We start from the raw sequence: 19,027 nt of genomic DNA, 5'->3' as shown, positions 1-19,027 counted from the left end.
GCAGGGCTCCTGGCTCCGCGGAGGGCAGGTCGCGGCCCAGCGCGTGCGCTCGGTTCCCCCCTCGCCGCCCCTTCCGCGGGCCGGAACGGCTCTCTGCTCACTTGCGCTCCTGGCAGCGCATGCCGTCCCTTTGCACTGGGTAAGCGGCCGTCTCCAGTGTCCGGGGCAGCAGGTCCATGCGGCGGGCGGGGGCGGCATGTTTCTGAAGGGCTGCTTTTGAGAGGGGGAGTTAGGAGAATCTTACCGAGTAGAGAGGAGAGCGCTGACAGCATTAAACTAGTGGATGCTGCTTAGCGTCTTTGCTAAGGGGATGGGGAGCAGGATGTGGCCCTCGCTATCCATGAAGAAATGGTTGGCGACCTGCTACGACACTTGGATGTACGCAAGTCGATGGGGCCGGATGGGATCCACCCCAGGGTACTGAGCTGAGCGAACTGGCGGAGGAGCTGGCCAAGCCGCTTTCCATTATTTATCGGCAGTCCTGGCTATCAGGGGAGGTTCCAGTTGACTGGCGGCTAGCAAACGTGACGCCCATCTACAAGAAGGGCCGGAGGGTAGACCCGGGGAACTATAGGCCTGTTAGTTTGACCTCGGTGCCAGGGAAGCTCATGGAGCAGATTATCTTGAGTGTCATCACGCGGCACTTGCAGGGCAACCAGGCGATCGGGCCCAGTCAGCATGGGTTTATGAAAGGTACGTCCTGCTTGACGAACCTGATCTCCTTCTATGACCAAGTGACGCGCTTGGTGGATGAGGGGAAGGCTGTGGATGTGGTCTACCTTGACTTCAGTAAGGCTTTTGACACCGTTTCCCACAACATTCTCCTCGAGAAACTGGCTGCTCGTGGCTTGGACTGGCGTACGCCTTGTTGGGTTAAAAACTGGCTGGATGGCCGGGCCCAAAGAGTTGTGGTGAATGGAGCCAAATCCAGTTGGAGGCCGGTTACTAGCGGAGTCCCCCAGGGCTCAGTGCTGGGGCCGGTCCTCTTTAATATCTTTATCGATGGCCTGGATGAGGGGATCGAGTGCACCCTCAGTAAGTTTGCAGATGACACCGAGTTAGGTGCGTGTGTCGATCTGCTCGAGGGAAAGAAGGCTCTGCAGGAAGATCTGGGTAGGCTGGACCGATGGGCTGAGGTCAACTGCATGAAGTTCAACAAGGCCCAAGTGCCGGGTCCTGCACCTGGGGCGCAACAACCCCAAGCAGCGCTACAGGCTGGGAGAGGAGTGGCTGGAAAGCTGCCTGGCGGAGAAGGACCTGGGAGTACTGGTTGATAGTCGGCTGAATACGAGCCAGCAGTGTGCTCAGGTGGCCAAGAAGGCCAACAGCATCCTGGCTTGCATAAGAAGCAGTGTGGCCAGCAGGTCTAAGGAGGTGATTGTCCCCCTGTACTCGGCTCTGGTGAGGCCGCACCTCGAGTACTGTGTTCAGTTTTGGGCCCCTCGCTACAAGAAGGACATGGAGGTGCTCGAGAGAGTCCAGAGAAGGGCAACGAAGCTGGTGAGGGGTCTGGAGAACAAGTCTTACGAGGAGCGGCTGAGGGAGCTGGAGCTGGGGTTGTTTAGCCTGGAGAAGAGGAGGCTCAGGGGAGACCTCATCGCTCTCTATAGGTACCTTAAAGGAGGCTGTAGAGAGGTGGGGGTTGGTCTATTCTCCCATGTGCCTGGTGACAGGACGAGGGGGAATGGGCTAAAGTTGCGCCAGGGGAGGTTTAGGTTGGATATTAGGAAGAACTTCTTTACCGAAAGGGTTGTTAGGCATTGGAATGGGCTGCCCAGGGAGGTGGTTGAGTCGCCATCCCTGGAGGTCCTTTAAAGACGTTTAGATGTAGCCCTTAGTGATATGGTTAGTGGAGGACTTGTTAGCGTTAGGGCAGAGCTTGGACTAGATGATCGTGGAGGTCCCTTCCAACCTAGACGATTCTGTGATTCTGTCTTTGCTAACTACTGTGCACTGTGCAAATTAATTAAAGCAAGAAGCTTTGGGCCCCTTTCCAAGGTTAGTCTCTTGATAGGAGTGTGAGCCTGTCTTAAGAAACTGGCAGAAACTGGTCCTGCGGACGGACAAGAGCCAAGGAGCGACTGAGTCTGCGCGAAGGCAAGAGGTCAACTAGCGGTGACGAGGAAGAGTCGTCAACCTTCATCCCCCCGACGACCACCACCAGGAGACACTGCGCAAGCGAAGATGGGAGGAGTTTATGGAAATACTCCTTGGAACCAATTTTAATATGAAGCGGGGACAGGTTATGAATAGCTATAGGCGTACTGTGAAACTTCATGCGTACGTAACTCTTTGCTGCATAGAACCATGGCAAATTGCTGCGTCACGTGCGCACGACCTTGGTGGGACTGCCCCCCGTGCTGCCCGGCGCTGAATAAACATACCTACTTTACCGTCTACTGATTGTGGACTCCGTTTTCCACAAGTCAGTTTGGCGAGCCAGCCAGGAGACGCTCTGCTCGGCTGCGGGATCGACTGCGGAGCGGACGCCCCTAGCTGCACCCCGAGTATTTTCCTCGGAGGAGCCTCCACTCCCAGCCGCTCACCGCGGGAGCAGGCAGAGACCTCCTGAAGCCGCGGACAAACGGTACGTTTTGCAGTACAGGAAGGGCCTGTAAGTAAGTCGTACGCGTGGCCGGGGCGGCCGGTAAATCGCGCAGAGACGTCTGGCGTGCAGCATAGTCCCCGTATGGGAGGAGGGTACCCTACGGGCTGACCGGCCGAGCGGTCAAGGGGGTTTTGCTGACCGATCCGAGCGGCCGCTAGCGATCTTGGGAGTAGATCGAGCAAATCCGAGGTTACCGCTGCATCCCAGTTTTTGGGAGCCAGGACGGACCTGCTAGTGACTGTATAAGAAGCAGGAGAAGGGTAAGCGGGCCTCCCAAAATTGTGACAAGGTTACCTGGGTAATATTGCAGCTGCTGGAGGGATATTAATTGGAGTGGCAATAATTGTATGTCTTATTTGTAGCTGTCTGGGTATGTCACGTTGAAAGCATTTGTGTAAGCGTATGTGTTTGAGACAAAGTATTGTTGTGAAGCGAGTTACAAACAAGTTTGGTGGTTGTTTTAAGTGATGTATTCTCGTGGTATGAACGAGAAGTGCAGGGGGCCTCTTTGCGTGATTGCGTGATTGCGCTGTGTGACTGAGACGCAGCATCGCCGCGAAGCGAGTGCGGAGTTCCGATCCGCGGTTCCGTATTCTCCGCGAGGGGAACGGCCGGAGACGAACGAAGCGCACGACAGACCGAAAGGAAGTGCTGTTTTATCCCAGCGTTGACTGGCGGTGCCCAATGTATGGGCCCGGTGGTGTATCTTGTAATCCTCTTAAATGTCTCCAGTGTGACAAGGAGAAGAAAGGCGGGAGCATTATCTAAGTAACAGTTTAGAAGTTTGGGTATATTCGCTGTGGTGTTTGGTCGGTTTCCCAAGTACTGGGGGAGGGGGGCTGACTGATTATCAAAGCGGTAGAACGGAGAGTCACTTCTCTGGTGGTTCGGGCTTGAGCCCGGGAATTTGGTAAGAAGGGGGAGAGCGAATTTATTTAGGCCTCGGTACCTTTTTAAACCCCCATATTGATGGATACGTAGGAGCGATTCCTTGTTTTGTGTGGGCTTACTAACAAAGTGCATGAGAAAAATTGGCATTCGGCTTGAAATTCGGTCCTGTTGAAATGTAAACTTTGTGGAAAAGGTGGTATTGTTTGTCTGGAAGACGGAGGGCTGAGTGCTTCAAGTGTTTCCCCAAAGTCCTGTGGATTTATGGTTGGAACAGGGCTCATTAATAATCTGAAATAGTAAAGTTTGTATTGTGGAACGAAGAGTTTAATCCCAGAGAACTGGGACATCTGGGAAGAAGATTAGGAAAAGATAGTAAAAAACCTGCCACAGGGCCCCAGTAAAAAAAATAATAATAAAAAAAACAACAACAACAACAACAAAAAAAAACTAAAAACCTGTCACTGGACCCCCATCACTGGAGCCCCAGGTGTGGCTAATGAGGGTGGTGAGCCCAGCAGCCCCTCCTCGTAAAAGGGCCGCACCTGGGTGCGGATGGCAACTGCAGGGCTGGGGGGAGGAGGAAGACGATGAAGAGGCTGTAGTTGCAGTTTGTCTGCCTTGCGGCCCCTTTGCTGCCTGGGGGCAGCCAAGCTGGGTCCAGAAAGGTCTTAGAGAAACCTTAGAGCATGGTGAGGTTACTGAGCGTTGCTGGGGCTACGGCAAGGAAGAAGGTGAGTGCAAGCAGGAGTTCCTAGGATCGTGGAAGTCCTGGGCAGCAGGGCTGCCTGTGTGCTGAGGCTGGGTGGGGGAGGACTCGCCGAAAGTTGGGGTGGGTGTGCGCGCAGGCACAGTGATCCCTGTATGCAAGGAAAGCCCCGCGTGTCTGTGCATGTGCCGTCATTCTTCGTTAATCTGAGCGACTCTTACTGTAATGCCGTTGACATACAGCAACTGCAGATGACACACAGCATTATACAGCAACTAACATGTACAACGCCAAGGACTGCCTATGCTCACCCCAGACACCCTTGAGGGTTTTCAGACTGCCCCATACTTCTGCATCACCGCCAAGTGCACCCAGGTCCTTGAGCAAAAGCAATCCCACGGATGGCTTTGCCCTTGCCTGAGGCAGGAATAAGTCAGACTGTCTTCCCCAGTATGTTTTTTTTTTTTTTTTTTTTTTTTTAAATATATGCGCTGCAAGGACTTTATCCCTTTCTATGTGTGTAGGAGTTTTGATTGGGCAGGGCTAGCTCGATTGGCAGACTAACCAGGGGCTGTTGCTACATGTGCATCTGTGGTGGTTTTTACCTTGCTAGGCAGCTGAACTCCACCACAATTGCTCTTTCACTCCCCCTCCTCAGAAGAGGAGGGGAAGAAGAAAAGGAAAGAAACAACTCTCACGGGTTGAGATAAGGATAATTTAATTAAAAGGAAAAATAATTATTAAGGGAAAATTGTTATTAAATAATTTAACTAAAGGGAAAGCGGGGGAAAAAAAAAAAAAAAAAAACCAAAAACCACAAAGGCTGTGTGGAAGTGCAGAGGAAAGAAATTACTCTCCACTTCCCACCAATGGGCGATGCTTGACCACGTCCTTGAAGCAGGGCCTCAACGCACGTACCCACCCATTGTTTGGGAGGACAGACGTTTTCACAGCGAGAGCCCACCCCTCCGCTCTTCTTCCTTTTTCCACCTTTTATTGCTGAGTGTGACATCATATGGTACGGAACATCCCTTCGGTTGCTTTACTCAGCTGCCCCTGCTGATGTTTTCTTCCTCCCCTCTTGCCCACCCCAGCCTGCTGGCTCTGGGGGGGGGGAGGGGGTTGAGGGAGTCCTGGTGCTGTGCCAGCATTGATTGCTCAGCAGTAGACACAACACCGGTGTGACACCAGTGCCGTTCTAGCTACGCCTGCAGAGCAGCACTGTGTGGGCTGCCGCAGGGAAAGTTAACTCCATCCCAGCCAGAGACATTACAGCATCCCAACGTTTGAATGTCTCAGCACCCATTGCTTTCAGCATATTCTTTATCAGTCTGCTGTGTTGTGGGTTTTTTTTTGTTTGTTTGTTTGTTTTCCTGGATGCTGGTGCAGGAGAAGGGATGTGGTATACCCATTCAATGCCATGCTGTTTGGCCCAGATGTTTATGAGGTCATTGTGGAAATGAGTCCCACTGTCTGATTCAATTATTTCTGGCGTGCCGTGTTGCCATGAGACCGTGAGAAAAAGTTGCATTTTTGCAGCAGAATGTGTTTTTGCGGTGGAAAATTCCACTAACCTTGAGTATCCAAAAGTGATTGTGCAGGCATGACAGCAGCACAGCAGTGGAGAGGACGTTAAACAGGTAAGGGGAAGGTCCCACTGTCCCCAAATAAGGAGGATAGGTAAGGAAAAAACAGGACGAGCAGTGCAAAATCAGTAAAAGCAAGAGATCGTGGGCCCTGTGGTCACAAGACAAGATTGGGGGGGGGGGGGGAGGAGAAATTAACAGTTGGTCAAGTAAAATTGGATATATATGGTATAGCAACAAGTGTTGAGTAGCTTGTGAACCTGTAGTACTCAGCCAGTGAGGAAACGGGAGGAATCAAGCGTTGGGTAAGAGGGAATATAAGGTTACGATAGACTTTGGCTGGTTGCTCCCGCTTTGCAGGACCCCCGCCCGTTGCAATCGTGAATAACACAGCTTCACAGACGACCCTGTCTGAGCGAGTCACTGAGGTTTTTCTCACAAGACTTGCTTTTCAAAGCCCAGGATGGCGTTCCGGGTGGAAAGCTATGTTTCCAAGCCCCTGCGGTGGGCTGCTTCCAGCACCCCAAGCACACGGCGCTCGCCAGCTTTACGGCAGCAGGTTATGTAGCGGGGGCGGCCCTTCAGCTGTCGGGGGAGGGGAAGGCGATGGGGTCTGGCCGCGATGCCGGGGCAGTGTGGGAGCCTCTCCAGCTGCTGAGCTTCAAACCTGCCGCACAGCTCAGCACCGCGCAGCCGTTTCCTCGCTGCCTCGGTCTCACCCCTCCGGGAAAGGCGAGAGAATCGGGGGTGGGTAAAGCGTGCGGGTTGAGATAAAGACAGTTTAATAGGACAGAAAATTAAGAGAAAGTAATAACAACAACGTGTACGCGCACGCAAAACTACCGCTGCACGCTGCAATTGCTCACCGCACGCGTGTCCGATTGCCCGGCCAGTTCCTGAGCAGCAGCCGCCCCCCGGCCATCCTTCCCAGCTGGTGCTCCGCGTGACGTCGTGTGTTCCGGACACCCCTTCACGGCCAGCTCGGGTCACCGTCCCGGTCGCGTCTCCTCCCAGCTCGTGGAGCAGACAACGCGTCTCCCCTCCGGCTCGAGCACGCTCAGCGCTCGCAGCCCCTCCTCGTGCGGCGGCTCCGCTCCCCCGGTCGCCGCGCCGGGCCGAGCCCCGCGGCCCCGTGCCTCGCTCCGGAGGCGTCCGCAAGGCGCTGAACGGAGGGTCGGAGGACCCCCCGCCGGCGGCAGCGTTCTGCCGCGCCCGGCCGGCCGGCCGGCCGGGCCTTCCTTCCCGCCGAGAGCTGCCCGGCCCGGCCGGCCGCGCGCAGGTCCCGCGGCGCTGCTCGGTGCCGCCGCGGCGGGCGGCCTGGGGCCCCGGCCAATGAGGCGGCAGCTAGCGGCGTGGCTCCGGGGAGATGGGCGGGGCAGGCAAAGCACGCCGGAGGGGAGGGGAGGGGAGGGGAGGGGAGGGGAGGGGAGGGGAGGGGAGGGGAGGGGCGGGCGGGCGGGCGGGTGAAGGGGCAGGGCGAACGCAAAGAGGAGGCCGAGCTGCGCCAATCAGCGTGGAGCGAAGGTCGGGCGCAGGGGCTTGGTGGGCGGGGCACGCAGCCGGTGAGCCGTGGGGAGGGAGAGGCGGTGCCGGGGGCGGGGCATGCAAATTCCGCGCGGGGCCGAGCTAATCGGGCGCGCGGGGGCCCGAACGGGCCGCTGGGAGGCCCCGGCGACGCGGCGGCGGGGCGCTCGGGGGTCGCGGCTGCGACCGGAGCGTCCGAGAGGGTGGGCCGAGGGCGGCGGGTTGAGCCCGGGAGGGCGGGGGCGGGCGGTGGAGCAGCGGCCGTGAGGTCGGGTGGTGGGCGCGGGAGCGGGTGGCGCGGGGGAAAGGCGTCGGGCATCGCTTCTCGGCCTTTTGGCTAAGATCAAGTGTAGTATCTGTTCTTATCAGTTTAATATCTGATACGTCCTCGATGAGAGGACTTTATATTAAACGGATTTTTGGGCTCGGGAGTTGGATCCGGAGCTTGCTCCCTCCGCTCCGCGCATCGTCCCGGTATTGCAGTACCTCCGGGAACGGTGCACCTCCCTCGGGAGGTTCCTGTCGGTGTGCAAAGGCAGAGCTGGCCGGCCTTCCGCGGGGGAGCGCGTCCCTTCCGCGCCGCGGGGCGGGGCAGCGCCCCGGCGGCTGCCGCCCGGCCGCCGCAGGGGGTGAGGGAACGCCGCAGGGCTCCTGGCTCCGCGGAGGGCAGGTCGCGGCCCAGCGCGTGCGCTCGGTTCCCCCCTCGCCGCCCCTTCCGCGGGCCGGAACGGCTCTCTGCTCACTTGCGCTCCTGGCAGCGCATGCCGTCCCTTTGCACTGGGTAAGCGGCCGTCTCCAGTGTCCGGGGCAGCAGGTCCCATGCGGCGGGCGGGGGCGGCATGTTTCTGAAGGGCTGCTTTTGAGAGGGGGAGTTAGGAGAATCTTACCGAGTACGAGAGAGAGCGCTGACAGCATTAAACTAGTGGATGCTGCTTAGCGTCTTTGCTAAGGGGATGGGGAGCAGGATGTGGCCCTCGCTATCCATGAAGAAATGGTTGGCGACCTGCTACGACACTTGGATGTACGCAAGTCGATGGGGCCGGATGGGATCCACCCCAGGGTACTGAGCTGAGCGAACTGACGGAGGAGCTGGCCAAGCCGCTTTCCATTATTTATCGGCAGTCCTGGCTATCAGGGGAGGTTCCAGTTGACTGGCGGCTAGCAAACGTGACGCCCATCTACAAGAAGGGCCGGAGGGTAGACCCGGGGAACTATAGGCCTGTTAGTTTTGACCTCGGTGCCAGGGAAGCTCATGGAGCAGATTATCTTGAGTGTCATCACGCGGCACTTGCAGGGCAACCAGGCGATCGGGCCCAGTCAGCATGGGTTTATGAAAGGTACGTCCTGCTTGACGAACCTGATCTCCTTCTATGACCAAGTGACGCGCTTGGTGGATGAGGGGAAGGCTGTGGATGTGGTCTACCTTGACTCAGTAAGGCTTTTGACACCGTTTCCCACAACATTCTCCTCGAGAAACTGGCTGCTCGTGGCTTGGACTGGCGTACGCCTTGTTGGGTTAAAAACTGGCTGGATGGCCGGGCCCAAAGAGTTGTGGTGAATGGAGCCAAATCCAGTTGGAGGCGGTTACTAGCGGAGTCCCCCAGGGCTCAGTGCTGGGGCCGGTCCTCTTTAATATCTTTATCGATGGCCTGGATGAGGGGATCGAGTGCACCCTCAGTAAGTTTGCAGATGACACCGAGTTAGGTGCGTGTGTCGATCTGCTCGAGGGAAAGAAGGCTCTGCAGGAAGATCTGGGTAGGCTGGACCGATGGGCTGAGGTCAACTGCATGAAGTTCAACAAGGCCAAGTGCCGGGTCCTGCACCTGGGGCGCAACAACCCCAAGCAGCGCTACAGGCTGGGAGAGGAGTGGCTGGAAAGCTGCCTGGCGGAGAAGGACCTGGGAGTACTGGTTGATAGTCGGCTGAATACGAGCCAGCAGTGTGCTCAGGTGGCCAAGAAGGCCAACAACATCCTGGCTTGCATAAGAAGCAGTGTGGCCAGCAGGTCTAAGGAGGTGATTGTCCCCCTGTACTCGGCTCTGGTGAGGCCGCACCTCGAGTACTGTGTTCAGTTTTGGGCCCCTCGCTACAAGAAGGACATGGAGGTGCTCGAGAGGAGTCCAGAGAAGGGCAACGAAGCTGGTGAGGGGTCTGGAGAACAAGTCTTACGAGGAGCGGCTGAGGGAGCTGGAGCTGGGGTTGTTTAGCCTGGAGAAGAGGAGGCTCAGGGGAGACCTCATCGCTCTCTATAGGTACCTTAAAGGAGGCTTGTAGAGAGGTGGGGGTTGGTCTATTCTCCCATGTGCCTGGTGACAGGACGAGGGGGAATGGGCTAAAGTTGCGCCAGGGGAGGTTTAGGTTGGATATTAGGAAGAACTTCTTTACCGAAAGGGTTGTTAGGCATTGGAATGGGCTGCCCAGGGAGGTGGTTGAGTCGCCATCCCTGGAGGTCTTTAAAAGACGTTTAGATGTAGCCCTTAGTGATATGGTTTAGTGGAGGACTTGTTAGCGTTAGGGCAGAGCTTGGACTAGATGATCGTGGAGGTCCCTTCCAACCTAGACGATTCTGTGATTCTGTCTTTGCTAACTACTGTGCACTGTGCAAATTAATTAAAGCAAGAAGCTTTGGGCCCCTTTCCAAGGTTAGTCTCTTGATAGGAGTGTGAGCCTGTCTTAAGAAACTGGCAGAAACTGGTCCTGCGGACGGACAAGAGCCAAGGAGCGACTGAGTCTGCGCGAAGGCAAGAGGTCAACTAGCGGTGACGATGGAAGAGTCGTCAACCTTCATCCCCCCGACGACCACCACCAGGAGACACTGCGCAAGCGAAGATGGGAGGAGTTTATGGAAATAACTCCTTGGAACCAATTTTAATATGAAGCGGGGACAGGTTATGAATAGCTATAGGCGTACTGTGAAACTTCATGCGTACGTAACTCTTTGCTGCATAGAACCATGGCAAATTGCTGCGTCACGTGCGCACGACCTTGGTGGGACTGCCCCCCGTGCTGCCCGGCGCTGAATAAACATACCTACTTTACCGTCTTACTGATTGTGGACTCCGTTTTCCACAAGTCAGTTTGGCGAGCCAGCCAGGAGACGCTCTGCTCGGCTGCGGGATCGACTGCGGAGCGGACGCCCCTAGCTGCACCCCGAGTATTTTTCCTCGGAGGAGCCTCCACTCCCAGCCGCTCACCGCGGGAGCAGGCAGAGACCTCCTGAAGCCGCGGACAAACGGTACGTTTTGCAGTACAGGAAGGGCCTGTAAGTAAGTCGTACGCGTGGCCGGGGCGGCCGGTAAATCGCGCAGAGACGTCTGGCGTGCAGCATAGTCCCCGTATGGGAGGAGGGTACCCTACGGGCTGACCGGCCGAGCGGTCAAGGGGGTTTTGCTGACCGACCGAGCGGCCGCTAGCGATCTTGGGAGTAGATCGAGCAAATCCGAGGTTACCGCTGCATCCCAGTTTTGGGAGCCAGGACGGACCTGCTAGTGACTGTATAAGAAGCAGGAGAAGGGTAAGCGGGCCTCCCAAAATTGTGGACAAGGTTACCTGGGTAATATTTGCAGCTGCTGGAGGGATATTAATTGGAGTGGCAATAATTGTATGTCTTATTTGTAGCTGTCTGGGTATGTCACGTTGAAAGCATTTGTGTAAGCGTATGTGTTTGAGACAAAGTATTGTTGTGAAGCGAGTTACAAACAAGTTTGGTGGTTGTTTTAAGTGATGTATTCTCGTGGTATGAACGAGAAGTGCAGGGGGCCTCTTTGCGTGATTGCGTGATTGCGCTGTGTGACTGAGACGCAGCATCGCCGCGAAGCGAGTGCGGAGTTCCGATCCGCGGTTCCGTATTCTCCGCGAGGGGAACGGCCGGAGACGAACGAAGCGCACGACAGACCGAAAGGAAGTGCTGTTTTTATCCCAGCGTTGACTGGCGGTGCCCAATGTATGGGCCCGGTGGTGTATCTTGTAATCCTCTTAAATGTCTCCAGTGTGACAAGGAGAAGAAAGGCGGGAGCATTATCTAAGTAACAGTTTAGAAGTTTGGGTATATTCGCTGTGGTGTTTGGTCGGTTTCCCAAGTACTGGGGGAGGGGGGCTGACTGATTATCAAAGCGGTAGAACGGAGAGTCACTTCTCTGGTGGTTCGGGCTTGAGCCCCGGGAATTTGGTAAGAAGGGGGAGAGCGAATTTATTTAGGCCTCGGTACCTTTTTAAACCCCCATATTGATGGATACGTAGGAGCGATTCCTTGTTTGTGTGGGCTTACTAACAAAGTGCATGAGAAAAATTGGCATTCGGCTTGAAATTCGGTCCTGTTGAAATGTAAACTTTGTGGAAAAGGTGGTATTGTTTGTCTGGAAGACGGAGGGCTGAGTGCTTCAAGTGTTTCCCCGAAGTCCTGTGGATTTATGGTTGGAACAGGGCTCATTAATAATCTGAAATAGTAAAGTTTGTATGTGGAACGAAGAGTTTAATCCCAGAGAACTGGGACATCTGGGAAGAAGATTAGGAAAAGATAGTAAAAACCTGCCACAGGGCCCCAGTAAAAAAAATAATAATAAAAAAAAAACCAACAACAACAACAAAAAAAAACTAAAAACCTGTCACTGGACCCCCCATCACTGGAGCCCAGGTGTGGCTAATGAGGGTGGTGAGCCCAGCAGCCCCTCCTCGTAAAAGGGCCGCACCTGGGTGCGGATGGCAACTGCAGGGCTGGGGGAGGAGGAAGACGATGAGGAGGCTGTAGTTGCAGTTTGTCTGCCTTGCGGCCCCTTTGCTGCCTGGGGGCAGCCAAGCTGGGCCCAGAAAGGTCTTAGAGAAACCTTAGAGCATGGTGAGGTTACTGAGCGTTGCTGGGGCTACGGCAAGGAAGAAGGTGAGTGCAAGCAGGAGTTCCTAGGATCGTGGAAGTCCTGGGCAGCAGGGCTGCCTGTGTGCTGAGGCTGGGTGGGGGAGGACTCGCCGAAAGTTGGGGTGGGTGTGCGCGCAGGCACAGTGATCCCTGTATGCAAGGAAAGCCCCGCGTGTCTGTGCATGTGCCGTCATTCTTCGTTAATCTGAGCGACTCTTACTGTAATGCCGTGACATACAGCAACTGCAGATGACACACAGCATTATACAGCAACTAACATTGTACAACGCAAAGGACTGCCTATGCTCACCCCAGACACCCTTGAGGGTTTTCAGACTGCCCCATACTTCTGCATCACCCGCCAAGTGCACCCAGGTCCTTGAGCAAAAGCAATCCCACGGATGGCTTTGCCCCTTGCCTGAGGCAGGAATAAGTCAGACTGTCTTCCCCAGTATGGTTTTTTTTTTTTTTTTTTTTTTTTTTAAATATATGCGCTGCAAGGACTTTATCCCTTTCTATGTGTGTAGGAGTTTGATTGGGCAGGGCTAGCTCGATTGGCAGACTAACCAGGTGGCTGTTGCTACATGTGCATCTGTGGTGGTTTTACCTTGCTAGGCAGCTGAACTCCACCACAATTGCTCTTTCACTCCCCCTCCTCAGAAGAGGAGGGGAAGAAGAAAAGGAAAGAATCAACTCTCACGGGTTGAGATAAGGATAATTTAATTAAAAGGAAAAATAATTATTAAGGGAAAATTGTTATTAAATAATTTAACTAAAGGGAAAGCGGGGGAAAAAAAAAAAAAAAAACCAAAACCACAAAGGCTGTGTGGAAGTGCAGAGGAAAGAAATTACTCTCCACTTCCCACCAATGGGCGATGCTTGACCACGTCCTTGAAGCAGGGCCTCAACGCACGTACCCACCCATTGTTTGGGAGGACAGACGTTTTCACAGCGAGAGCCCACCCCTCCGCTCTTCTTCCTTTTTCCACCTTTTATTGCTGAGTGTGACATCATATGGTACGGAACATCCCTTCGGTTGCTTCACGTCAGCTGCCCTGCTGATGTTTCTTCCTCCCCTCTTGCCCACCCCCAGCCTGCTGGCTCTGGGGGGGGGGAGGGGGGTTGAGGGAGTCCTGGTGCTGTGCCAGCATTGATTGCTCAGCAGTAGACACAACACCGGTGTGACACCAGTGCCGTTCTAGCTACGCCTGCAGAGCACAGCACTGTGTGGGCTGCCGCAGGAAAGTTAACTCCATCCCAGCCAGAGACAGTACAGCATCCCAACGTTTGAATGTCTCAGCACCCATTGCTTTCAGCATATTCTTTATCAGTCTGCTGTGTTGTGGGTTTTTTTTGTTTGTTTGTTTGTTTTCCTGGATGCTGGTGCAGGAGAAGGGATGTGGTATACCCATTCAATGCCATGCTGTTTGGCCCAGATGTTTATGAGGTCATTGTGGAAATGAGTCCCACTGTCTGATTCAATTATTTCTGGCGTGCCGTGTTGCCATGAGACCGTGAGAAAAAGTTGCATTTTGCAGCAGAATGTGTTTTTGCGGTGGAAAATTCCACTAACCTTGAGTATCCAAAAGTGATTGTGCAGGCATGACAGCAGCACAGCAGTGGAGAGGACGTTAAACAGGTAAGGGGAAGGTCCCACTGTCCCCAAATAAGGAGGATAGGTAAGAAAAAACAGGACGAGCAGTGCAAAATCAGTAAAAGCAAGAGATCGTGGGCCCTGTGGTCACAAGACAAGATTGGGGGGGGGGGGGGGGAGGAGAAATTAACAGTTGGTCAAGTAAAATTGGATATATATGGTATAGCAACAAGTGTTGAGTAGCTTGTGAACCTGTAGTACTCAGCCAGTGAGGAAACGGGAGGAATCAAGCGTTGGGTAAGAGGGAATATAAGGTTACGATAGACTTTGGCTGGTTGCTCCCGCCTTGCAGGACCCCCGCCGTTGCAATCGTGAATAACACAGCTTCACAGACGACCCTGTCTGAGCGAGTCACTGAGGTTTTTCTCACAAGACTTGCTTTTCAAAGCCCAGGATGGCGTTCCGGGTGGAAAGCTATGTTTCCAGCCCTGCGGTGGCTGCTTCCAGCACCCCAAGCACACGGCGCTCGCCAGCTTTACGGCAGCAGGTTATGTAGCGGGGCGGCCCTTCAGCTGTCGGGGGAGGGGAAGGCGATGGGGTCTGGCCGCGATTGCCGGGGCAGTGTGGGAGCCTCTCCAGCTGCTGAGCTTCAACCTGCCGCACAGCTCAGCACCGCGCAGCCGTTTCCTCGCTGCCTCGGTCTCACCCCTCCGGGAAAGGCGAGAGAATCGGGGGTGGGTAAAGCGTGCGGGTTGAGATAAAGACAGTTTAATAGGACAGAAAATTAAGAGAAAGTAATAACAACAACGTGTACGCGCACGCAAAACTACCGCTTGCACGCGGCAATTGCTCACCGCACGCGTGTCCGATTGCCCGGCCAGTTCCTGAGCAAGCAGCCGCCCCCCGGCCATCCTTCCCAGCTGGTGCTCCGCGTTGACGTCGTGTGTTCCGGACACCCCTTCACGGCCAGCTCGGGTCACCGTCCCGGTCGCGTCTCCTCCCAGCTCGTGGAGCAGACAACGCGTCTCCCCTCCGGCTCGAGCACGCTCAGCGCTCGCAGCCCCTCCTCGTGCGGCGGCTCCGCTCCCCCGGTCGCCGCGCCGGGCCGAGCCCCGCGGCCCCGTGCCTCGCTCCGGAGGCGTCCGCAGGCGCTGAACGGAGGGTCGGAGGACCCCCGCCGGCGGCAGCGTTCTGCCGCGCCCGGCCGGCCGGCCGGCCGGGCCTTCCTTCCCGCCGAGAGCTGCCCGGCCCGGCCGGCCGCGCGCAGGTCCCGCGGCGCTGCTCGGTGCCGCCGCGGCGGGCGGCCTGGGGCCCCGGCCAATGAGGCGGCAGCTAGCGGCGTGGCTCCGGGGAGATGGGCGGGGCAGGCAAAGCACGCCGGAGGGGAGGGGAGGGGAGGGGAGGGGAGGGGAGGGGAGGGGAGGGGAGGGGAGGGGAGGGCGGGCGGGCGGGCGGGCGGGTGAAGGGGCAGGGCGAACGCAAAGAGGAGGCCGAGCTGCGCCAATCAGCGTGGAGCGAAGGTCGGGCGCAGGGGCTTGGTGGGCGGGGCACGCAGCCGGTGAGCCGTGGGGAGGGAGAGGCGGTGCCGGGGGCGGGGCATGCAAATTCCGCGCGGGGCCGAGCTAATCGGGCGCGCGGGGGCCCGAACGGGCCGCTGGGAGGCCCCGGCGACGCGGCGGCGGGGCGCTCGGGGGTCGCGGCTGCGACCGGAGCGTCCGAGAGGGTGGGCGAGGGCGGCGGGTTGAGCCCCGGGAGGGCGGGGGCGGGCGGTGGAGCAGCGGCCGTGAGGTCGGGGTGGTGGGCGCGGGAGCGGGTGGCGCGGGGGAAAGGCGTCGGGCATCGCTTCTCGGCCTTTTGGCTAAGATCAAGTGTAGTATCTGTTCTTATCAGTTTAATATCTGATACGTCCTCGATGAGAGGACTTTATATTAAACGGATTTTTGGGCTCGGGAGTTGGATCCGGAGCTTGCTCCCTCCGCTCCGCGCATCGTCCCGGTATTGCAGTACCTCCGGGAACGGTGCACCTCCCTCGGGAGGTTCCTGTCGGTGTGCAAAGGCAGAGCTGGCCGGCCTTCCGCGGGGGAGCGCGTCCCTTCCGCGCCGCGGGGCGGGGCAGCGCCCCGGCGGCTGCCGCCCGGCCGCCGCAGGGGGTGAGGGAACGCCGCAGGGCTCCTGGCTCCGCGGAGGGCAGGTCGCGGCCCAGCGCGTGCGCTCGGTTCCCCCCTCGCCGCCCCTTCCGCGGGCCGGAACGGCTCTCTGCTCACTTGCGCTCCTGGCAGCGCATGCCGTCCCTTTGCACTGGGTAAGCGGCCGTCTCCAGTGTCCGGGGCAGCAGGTCCCATGCGGCGGGCGGGGGCGGCATGTTTCTGAAGGGCTGCTTTTGAGAGGGGGAGTTAGGGGAATCTTACCGAGTAGAGAGAGAGCGCTGACAGCATTAAACTAGTGGATGCTGCTTAGCGTCTTTGCTAAGGGGATGGGGAGCAGGATGTGGCCCTCGCTATCCATGAAGAAATGGTTGGCGACCTGCTACGACACTTGGATGTACGCAAGTCGATGGGGCCGGATGGGATCCACCCCAGGGTACTGAGCTGAGCGAACTGGCGGAGGAGCTGGCCAAGCCGCTTTCCATTATTTATCGGCAGTCCTGGCTATCAGGGGAGGTTCCAGTTGACTGGCGGCTAGCAAACGTGACGCCCATCTACAAGAAGGGCCGGAGGGTAGACCCGGGGAACTATAGGCCTGTTAGTTTGACCTCGGTGCCAGGGAAGCTCATGGAGCAGATTATCTTGAGTGTCATCACGCGGCACTTGCAGGGCAACCAGGCGATCGGGCCCAGTCAGCATGGGTTTATGAAAGGTACGTCCTGCTTGACGAACCTGATCTCCTTCTATGACCAAGTGACGCGCTTGGTGGATGAGGGGAAGGCTGTGGATGTGGTCTACCTTGACTTCAGTAAGGCTTTTGACACCGTTTCCCACAACATTCTCCTCGAGAAACTGGCTGCTCGTGGCTTGGACTGGCGTACGCCTTGTTGGGTTAAAAACTGGCTGGATGGCCGGGCCCAAAGAGTTGTGGTGAATGGAGCCAAATCCAGTTGGAGGCCGGTTACTAGCGGAGTCCCCCAGGGCTCAGTGCTGGGGCCGGTCCTCTTTAATATCTTTATCGATGGCCTGGATGAGGGGATCGAGTGCACCCTCAGTAAGTTTGCAGATGACACCGAGTTAGGTGCGTGTGTCGATCTGCTCGAGGGAAAGAAGGCTCTGCAGGAAGATCTGGATAGGCTGGACCGATGGGCTGAGGTCAACTGCATGAAGTTCAACAAGGCCAAGTGCCGGGTCCTGCACCTGGGGCGCAACAACCCCAAGCAGCGCTACAGGCTGGGAGAGGAGTGGCTGGAAAGCTGCCTGGCGGAGAAGGACCTGGGAGTACTGGTTGATAGTCGGCTGAATACGAGCCAGCAGTGTGCTCAGGTGGCCAAGAAGGCCAACAGCATCCTGGCTTGCATAAGAAGCAGTGTGGCCAGCAGGTCTAAGGAGGTGATTGTCCCCCTGTACTCGGCTCTGGTGAGGCCGCACCTCGAGTACTGTGTTCAGTTTTGGGCCCCTCGCTACAAGAAGGACATGGAGGTGCTCGAGAGAGTCCAGAGAAGGGCAACGAAGCTGGTGAGGGGTCTGGAGAACAAGTCTTACGAGGAGCGGCTGAGGGAGCTGGAGCTGGGGTTGTTTAGCCTGGAGAAGAGGAGGCTCAGGGGAGACCTCATCGCTCTCTATAGGTACCTTAAAGGAGGCTGTAGAGAGGTGGGGGTTGGTCTATTCTCCCATGTGCCTGGTGACAGGACGAGGGGGAATGGGCTAAAGTTGCGCCAGGGGAGGTTTAGGTTGGATATTAGGAAGAACTTCTTTACCGAAAGGGTTGTTAGGCATTGGAATGGGCTGCCCAGGGAGGTGGTTGAGTCGCCATCCCTGGAGGTCTTTAAAAGACGTTTAGATGTAGCCCTTAGTGATATGGTTTAGTGGAGGACTTGTTAGCGTTAGGGCAGAGCTTGGACTAGATGATCGTGGAGGTCCCTTCCAACCTAGACAATTCTGTGATTCTGTCTTTGCTAACTACTGTGCACTGTGCAAATTAATTAAAGCAAGAAGCTTTGGGCCCCTTTCCAAGGTTAGTCTCTTGATAGGAGTGTGAGCCTGTCTTAAGAAACTGGCAGAAACTGGTCCTGCGGACGGACAAGAGCCAAGGAGCGACTGAGTCTGCGCGAAGGCAAGAGGTCAACTAGCGGTGACGAGGAAGAGTCGTCAACCTTCATCCCCCCGACGACCACCACCAGGAGACACTGCGCAAGCGAAGATGGGAGGAGTTTATGGAAATAACTCCTTGGAACCAATTTTAATATGAAGCGGGGACAGGTTATGAATAGCTATAGGCGTACTGTGAAACTTCATGCGTACGTAACTCTTTGCTGCATAGAACCATGGCAAATTGCTGCGTCACGTGCGCACGACCTTGGTGGGACTGCCCCCCGTGCTGCCCGGCGCTGAATAAACATACCTACTTTACCGTCTTACTGATTGTGGACTCCGTTTTCCACAAGTCAGTTTGGCGAGCCAGCCAGGAGACGCTCTGCTCGGCTGCGGGATCGACTGCGGAGCGGACGCCCCTAGCTGCACCCCGAGTATTTTCCTCGGAGGAGCCTCCACTCCCAGCCGCTCACCGCGGGAGCAGGCAGAGACCTCCTGAAGCCGCGGACAAACGGTACGTTTTGCAGTACAGGAAGGGCCTGTAAGTAAGTCGTACGCGTGGCCGGGGCGGCCGGTAAATCGCGCAGAGACGTCTGGCGTGCAGCATAGTCCCCGTATGGGAGGAGGGTACCCTACGGGCTGACCGGCCGAGCGGTCAAGGGGGTTTTGCTGACCGACCGAGCGGCCGCTAGCGATCTTGGGAGTAGATCGAGCAAATCCGAGGTTACCGCTGCATCCCAGTTTTGGGAGCCAGGACGGACCTGCTAGTGACTGCTAATTTCCCAGGTGGTGTGGTTGACACCATTTGTAGTGGGTTTATGTGGCAAAGTTTTGGAAGTTGGGGGGCTTTGAGAAGAATCCAGAAGCTGCCCCACGTTAGATAAGGGCCATTTTCAGCTTGCTGCAAAGTGACCTGCCACTGTTCAGAGCCGAGCCAATAAGTGATGTTGTTTATGCCTCTGTGAGAGCATATTTAAGCAAGGGGAAAAAGAAAAACTGCTGCTCAACAGCAGCTGGGAGAGTGAGAT

The 19,027-nt window shown here is 56.5% G+C and overlaps 1 long non-coding RNA gene and 2 other non-coding genes across 3 annotated transcripts; all 3 read left to right on the top strand.

Moving 5' to 3' along the window:
- Position 1: 1 nt before the first annotated feature.
- LOC126913669 (uncharacterized) lies at positions 2-18,322 on the top strand. The gene is made up of 2 exons (XR_007709328.1): positions 2-139; positions 17,939-18,322. It is a non-coding gene; the product is annotated as an uncharacterized LOC126913669 (long non-coding RNA).
- On the top strand, positions 7,633-7,823 carry LOC118251899 (U2 spliceosomal RNA). Its single transcript, XR_004779983.1, has one exon. It is a non-coding gene; the product is annotated as a U2 spliceosomal RNA (small nuclear RNA).
- Positions 15,600-15,790, top strand: LOC118251900 (U2 spliceosomal RNA). Its single transcript, XR_004779984.1, has one exon. It is a non-coding gene; the product is annotated as a U2 spliceosomal RNA (small nuclear RNA).
- Positions 18,323-19,027: the final 705 nt, after the last annotated feature.

The sequence above is a fragment of the Cygnus atratus genome, unplaced genomic scaffold (assembly GCF_013377495.2).
Source record: "Cygnus atratus isolate AKBS03 ecotype Queensland, Australia unplaced genomic scaffold, CAtr_DNAZoo_HiC_assembly HiC_scaffold_135, whole genome shotgun sequence".
Lineage (NCBI taxonomy): Eukaryota > Metazoa > Chordata > Aves > Anseriformes > Anatidae > Cygnus > Cygnus atratus.
The sequence above is the reverse complement of the archived record's forward strand: the minus strand, read 5'-3'. Positions and strand labels throughout refer to the sequence as shown.